The sequence below is a fragment of the Schistocerca cancellata genome, chromosome 7, assembly GCF_023864275.1.
Source record: "Schistocerca cancellata isolate TAMUIC-IGC-003103 chromosome 7, iqSchCanc2.1, whole genome shotgun sequence".
NCBI classification, from domain to species: Eukaryota; Metazoa; Arthropoda; class Insecta; order Orthoptera; family Acrididae; genus Schistocerca; species Schistocerca cancellata.
Window position 1 is genome coordinate 19,129,762 of NC_064632.1, and position 7,196 is coordinate 19,136,957.

General features: G+C 46.2%; 1 non-coding gene across 1 annotated transcript; it reads left to right on the top strand.

Annotated features, from left to right (window-relative positions):
• The first annotated feature begins 2,254 nt into the window (after positions 1-2,254).
• Positions 2,255-2,329, top strand: Trnat-ugu (transfer RNA threonine (anticodon UGU)). The gene has a single exon. It is a non-coding gene; the product is annotated as a tRNA-Thr (tRNA).
• Positions 2,330-7,196: the final 4,867 nt, after the last annotated feature.

Consider the following 7,196-nt stretch of genomic DNA (forward strand, 5'->3'; position numbering starts at 1 on the left):
CATGAATCCGTGCCAGGAGAAAGAAATTACAGAAAAAAGTATTTCAAACCATCAAAATTGAAGTGAGGGAATCCTGACGTGGTTCGTATCAGCTGTCCTCTGAGAAATCTAGTGGAATAGCCCAAACGAATACTTACGTCTCTAGTTTTAGGAGCTCACGCCACAATATTAAAAAAAAATTGAAATTTTACATCTTTATGGTGCGGGCCTCAAGGCAGTGCCAGTTACTAGGGTTTATCCTTGTTCCATTGGCGTATGGGGAGCGGTAATAGTAACTGCTTTGCGAGTAATTATTCGTTTAATCATACTTCGCAGTAGGTGTGGCGGCGACAAGTAGCCGGCTGTAGCCACACTGAGCACTTGTTCCACACTGAACACTTGTTCTTGAAACTTTGAAGTACACTTTCGCGCGGGCAGCTGGCATCTACTCTGTCAGCCCAAAAAGTTTCCAGACTGGTTTGATCAAAAAACAGAGAACAGCTGAGATGATGATTTTAATGCTTTAGGTGTTCATACAACCGCGCGGAACTGGCAGCAGAGTTCTCTCTGGGTGTCGTTCAACTAGCGCATCACGTAGACCTTAATGTCGATTATGCCGTCAAAGCGCTAAGCCTTCATGTGAATTTCTGCACTTTTTAGTTTTGTGATAGATCATATTGATAATATAAAGTCCCGTCTTATGTGATTAACTTTTCGAGTTTTGCATTTGAGTCAAAACGCGCAGGCGTCCATGCGTGTTTTTTTTTTTTTTTTTTTTTTTGTTTAGAAATCAAGGGGTGAGGGACAAACATTGCACACACTTCTCTCTTGTTCAAAACATTCTGGTGGATGTCTTGAACACTTAATTTAGTGATGTTGCTCCATTACGATTTGTGACAACAACGTTGACACATGATGGCCACACGTTCACTAATCAGCTCTGCCTGCTCACAATCGATTGGTCGAATGCACGTCTGTTGCTAGTTCCAGCTGACGCAGTAGTTACCAGCACTGACGTCACTTATAACCCAGGAATAAAATTATTCTCGGAACTTTTTGGACGAACAGTGTCTCACCAAGGGTCTGACAGCTGAGGTTTTACAGCCACGGGTCAGACAAACCTGTGACAATTCGTGTTACCCTTCTTTGCTGATATTCAATACGTCTTGTTAGTCCCACTTGATATTGGTACCACAAACTTCAGTAATATTCTAAAATGCGTCCCACAGTAGTTTTGTAAAAAGTCTTCCTTTTAGACTGATTGCCCTTCCTCAGCGACCTGCCAATGAAGTCAGTCAGAAGCTTAACCTACGACTGAGCCTTTGTGACAATTCCGTTTCATATACCTAGGGTCTATAAACTGTCCAGGTGACTGGACTCGCATTCGGGAGGGCGACGGTTCAATCCCGCGTCCGGCCATCCTGATTTAGGTTTCCCGTGATTTTCCTAAATCGCTCCAGGCAAATGCCGGGATGGTTCCTTTCAAAGGGCACGGCCGACTTCCTTCCCCGTCCTTCCCTAATCCGATGAGACCGATGACCTCGCTGTCTGGTCTCCTTCCCCGAACCAACCAACCAACCAAGTGACTGATTACAGCTGTCACTCACTGATGTATCAGTCTTACGATACTACGGTTTACATGATGTGAAGTGCACAGTTTTAGATTTCTGAGTGTTTAAAGCAAGTTGCCAGTCTTTGACCACATTAAAATATGACTGTATATATGGTCAGCGTTTTTCAGGCAATGTTTCATTACAGACAACTGCACCATCTGCGAAAAGTCTGAAGTTACTATTAATTCTTTTTAACTATATATGACGGTAGTATCTGTTCCCGAAATAACAGTTACCGTCAATGACCATGCAGCTTTGCTAGAAATGAAATGATAATTAAATAGACACCCTAGCTGCAAGCAGGCGTTGATATACTTCATTGGGGACATTTTGAAAATGTGTGCCCCAACCGGGACTCGAACACGGGATCTCCTGCTTACATGGCAGACGCTCTATCCATCTGAGCCACAGCGGGCACAGAGGATAGTGCGTCATATATAGTTAAAAAATATGGGTTCCCGGCCTTTGACCTTCTGGTGCGAACGCACACGCTATGCCCGAACTCGTACGGGACTTGGTAGATTAATCTGCCACGAGTAATGAGTATGATGGGCAAACATCTTTTAGGCGCACTACGAATGTAGTGTTGTGGACATGTCCACAATGTGGATCTCACGGGGGGCGTGCAAGGGATAAGTCCCTGCACACGCACTATTCTCTGTGCCCGCGGTGGCTCAGATGGATAGAGCATCTGCCATGTAAGCAGGAGATCTCGGGTTCGAGTCCCGATCGGGGCACACATTTTCAACATGTCCCCAAATGAAGTATATCAACGCCTGCTTGTAGCTAGGGTATCTATTTAATTATCATTTACTATTAATACTGTGTGCCAGAACGTTAATATACAAAATGAACAGCAAGAGTCCCAACAATTCCCCAGCGGTACGCCTGAAGTTACTTCTGCATATCTCAACGGCTCTCCATCTAAGATAACATACTGTGTGCTCCCTATCAATAAATTCTTAATCCAGTCACAAATTTCGTTTGATACGTCATATGGCCGTACTTTCGTTAATAATCATTGGCGTAGTGCTGAGTCAAATGCTTTTGGAAAGCAAGAAAATGCTGTATGTACATGACTGGCTTGATCCATTTGCTTTCAGGAGCATGTGATAAAAGCCAAGTTGAGTGTTATCCCACTGGTGCTTTCGGAATGTATGCTGGTTGACTGGAGGAGGCAATTCTGTTCGAGATACCTCGGTACGTTTAAATTCATAATACAAGTATCATTTCAAAAGTTCTGCACGTTGTAAGATAGAATTGAAAAACGCAATTTATTTTGCAAACTACCTTTACGGACTTTCGATATAATCTCCATTCTTGTTTGTGACAGCTTCCCAACGTTTTGGCAACTCTTGTGTATTCCGGATACGTCACTTTCATTGTGCCCAGCTGTTTGTTTACTCCGGTCATCATGTAAGGTGGCTATAATTTCGCACTTTACAAGCACTCATGTGAATACTTTGCCGTGATTTACGACCGGAATTAGGTATCGTTTGATATATTGTACGTGGTATATACGAATATTTAAAGAAGACTGACATTGTCACGTACACCTTGTAAATAGTTGTTAACTCTTATTGCATCAAAGGTGATGGAGTATCTTTATTATCAAAACGTTAAGTCACAGAGTTCTCAGAGCCATTTTTTTTTCCGGACTGGGCGACAAAAGACTAAAATATGTTTGGTCGGCGTTCGGAAGAATCTTTAGAGAGGAAGAATATCCCGTGGTTTCAAGAATATGATCCGCCTTCTGCAGTTACGATGGAGGGGAGCCGAGCTTTGCAGGGAAGCCAGCGGTGGAGAGAAAGAGGTCTTCCGGTTTGAGCGTCTGTGTTTGACGGTCGTTCAGTATCAGCTTTTGTTGACTACAGACTGACTTGCTGTCTTTGCTCTCAGGAGGTTTTATAGTTAGAACTGTTAGGCACTGTACTGTTGCGAATTTATACGATTCTGGACTTCGCCTCCAGGTAGGGAGTCGTCGTTGAGTACGTAGCGTTCAGTGATTGAGAGCATTTTCTCTGTCTATACTCACCTAGAGGCGTTATCTGAATTCCGTCCTTGTGCCTGGGTGTTCGCGTTTCTTGCCTGTAGAACACAGAGAGGAGAAGACGGTATTAGATTCTACTAGTCAGAGGACCGCCTTCTGCTGTCATAATGGTTGAAAGAGTTTTTATTTTGTGGCTGGAGTTCTTCCATCGTCGCAAACGTGTACGAGAACCATCACTCCGACACACTGGATGCAGTACATACGGTGATATTGCTAACTGCTTCGTCATATTAGGGCTACAAGCTAAACAGTTGTGGTCACGTAAGCTGTATTTCTACTGAGGTTGCACACCACTGTAGATCATCTTTGAAAGTGGTGTCTTCTAGTGTTTGGTACGCAGAAGATGTCAGTCATCTCGCGTTATCTATATTAGATCGCGTAGCCATAAAAAGGGGCAGATTTGGGCATTTGATCAATCATATTAGTTAGGAAATTCAATTGTATCTCTTTATGTCAGTTGGTCATTAATATAAAACAGTTGTAATATATAAAGGGGTTTTAATCTACAATAAATGTGTAAGCAGAAACAGCATTTACCATTTTTAGTTGCTAGTTCCATTAATCATTCATTTATATTAATGTTGTAATTTATATGTTAAAGAGCAAGAAGGAGGAGATCCTAAGATCTGCTTCAGGGGGTAGCTCAAATGGTTCAAATGGCTCTGAGCACTGTGGGACTTAACATCTGAGGTCATCAGTCCCCTAGAACTTACAACTACTTAAACCTAACTAACCTAACGGCATCACACACATCTATGCCTGAGGCAGGATTCGAACCTGAGACCGTAGCGGTCGCGCGGTTCCAGACTGAAGCGCATAGAACCACCCGGCCTCACCGACCGGCCTCAGGGGGTAACCAGACAGAGCCAAATCATTTTCGCGTTCAGTATTCTCCGTTGCGCACATTCATTTTACAGCGCCTGGAGTAGCATCTTGGAAGCTCACTAGAAATTTCATCAAAAACGTTTTCCATGGGTGTATCCCTTCACTTTATGAAACAAATCTAAGTCTGGCGGTTCATATCAGGACTGTATGGTGGATGGGATAGTGCTTCCATCCATGTTCGTCAAGAGTTTCTCTCACTGGTCGGGCAATATGCGGTCTTGCATTACAGTACAAAATGAAGACACCAGTTGCGAGCATGTCAGGCCTTCTTTAACAAATTTTCAGACACAAAACATTTTGCAGGAACATCTTGTAGTACGTGCCTATTACAGATATCCGCTGGGGCACGCTGTAGCTATGACTCCATTCATGTCATACGCAAAGTTCATAATCAGTTTCACCTTGCATTGTTGGCGGCGGAATTCTTTCGGGTATGGAAAATGTGACGATTGAGACTTCAGCTCTGATTCAAATCTCGTATCCATATTTCATCAAGTGCAACAATACTTTTCAGAAGCTGTTCTCCTCCTGTTCGCTAACGTTGAAAAAATACTCCTGCGATTACACTCCTGGAAATTGAAATAAGAACACCGTGAATTCATTGTCCCAGGAAGGGGAAACTTTATTGACACGTTCCTGGGGTCAGATACATCACATGATCACACTGACAGAACCACAGGCACATAGACACAGGCAACAGAGCATGCACAATGTCGGCACTAGTACAGTGTATATCCACCTTTCGCAGCATTGCAGGCTGCTATTCTCCCATGGAGACGATCGTAGAGATGCTGGATGTAGTCCTGTGGAACGGCTTGCCATGCCATTTCCACCTGGCGCCTCAGTTGGACCAGCGTTCGTGCTGGACGTGCAGACCGCGTGAGACGACGCTTCATCCAGTCCCAAACATGCTCAATGGGGGACAGATCCGGAGATCTTGCTGGCCAGGGTAGTTGACTTACACCTTCTAGAGCACGTTGGGTGGCACGGGATACATGCGGACGTGCATTGTCCTGTTGGAACAGCAAGTTCCCTTGCCGGTCTAGGAATGGTAGAACGATGGGTTCGATGACGGTTTGGATGTACCGTGCACTATTCAGTGTCCCCTCGACGATCACCAGTGGTGTACGGCCAGTGTAGGAGATCGCTCCCCACACCATGATGCCGGGTGTTGGCCCTGTGTGCCTCGGTCGTATGCAGTCCTGATTGTGGCGCTCACCTGCACGGCGCCAAACACGCATACGACCATCATTGGCACCAAGGCAGAAGCGACTCTCATCGCTGAAGACGACACGTCTCCATTCGTCCCTCCATTCACGCCTGTCGCGACACCACTGGAGGCGGGCTGCACGATGTTGGGGCATGAGCGGAAGACGGCCTAACGGTGTGCGGGACCGTAGCCCAGCTTCATGGAGACGGTTGCGAATGGTCCTCGCCGATACCCCAGGAGCAACAGTGTCCCTAATTTGCTGGGAAGTGGCGGTGCGGTCCCCTACGGCACTGCGTAGGATCCTACGGTCTTGGCGTGTATCCGTGCGTCGCTGCGGTCCGGTCCCAGGTCGACGGGCACGTGCACCTTCCGCCGACCACTGGCGACAACATCGATGTACTGTGGAGACCTCACGCCCCACGTGTTGAGCAATTCGGCGGTACGTCCACCCGGCCTCCCGCATGCCCACTATACGCCCTCGCTCAAAGTCCGTCAACTGCACATACGGTTCACGTCCACGCTGTCGCGGCATGCTACCAGTGTTAAAGACTGCGATGGAGCTCCGTATGCCACAGCAAACTGGCTGACACTGACGGCGGCGGTGCACAAATGCTGCGCAGCTAGCGCCATTCGACGGCCAACACCGCGGTTCCTGGTGTGTCCGCTGTGCCGTGCGTGTGATCATTGCTTGTACAGCCCTCTCGCAGTGTCCGGAGCAAGTATGGTGGGTCTGACACACCGGTGTCAATGTGTTCTTTTTTCCATTTCCAGGAGTGTATTTTGCGACCTGCTTCCTGCTCTTCACTCGTTTCATGCGGAATCCATCTGGCAGCAACTTTTCTCACCTATAACTTTTCAGTTATGATTCTGTAAACCGACGTGACAAGACATTTTAACCTCATATGCAGTTTCCTCACATGTTTTTCGTTGATTCTCTCACCTGAGGGGTGTAGTCTCTATCAGTTGCTGTCCTTCCACTCCTTGGGTTGCCGTCAGTGCTTACCCACCTTCACGGAAACGAAAAGACCACCGTGATGCTGTGCTACGTTTCACTATCCAATTCCCACACTTCTCTCACAGCTTTGCAGCTTTGTAAATATCCATCGGGTTCTTTCCACGTAGGGATTCGTTTTGGATCTACGAACGCTGATCACTACTTGTAATCTGATCTGCCTCGGTTTCAGCTTCCATTTTAGACATGAATTTCAACTTGATCACGCCACTGTAACGGTCACGCATATGCAGTGTGCAGGACTTCGATCCACGGAGGCTGTAAGATTCCACAGCAGATGGATGGGTAGATGTGAATGAGATACAAATGTACTTTTGGAGATCATTTCTGCATCCCTCCTCAAAGATGAGTGTGACCTGCGTTTTCTTCCAAGTACATGGCACAGTTTTTTTGTTCGAGGTGTCTACGGTGTTGTTGTGGTCTTCAGTCCAGAGACTGGTTTGATAC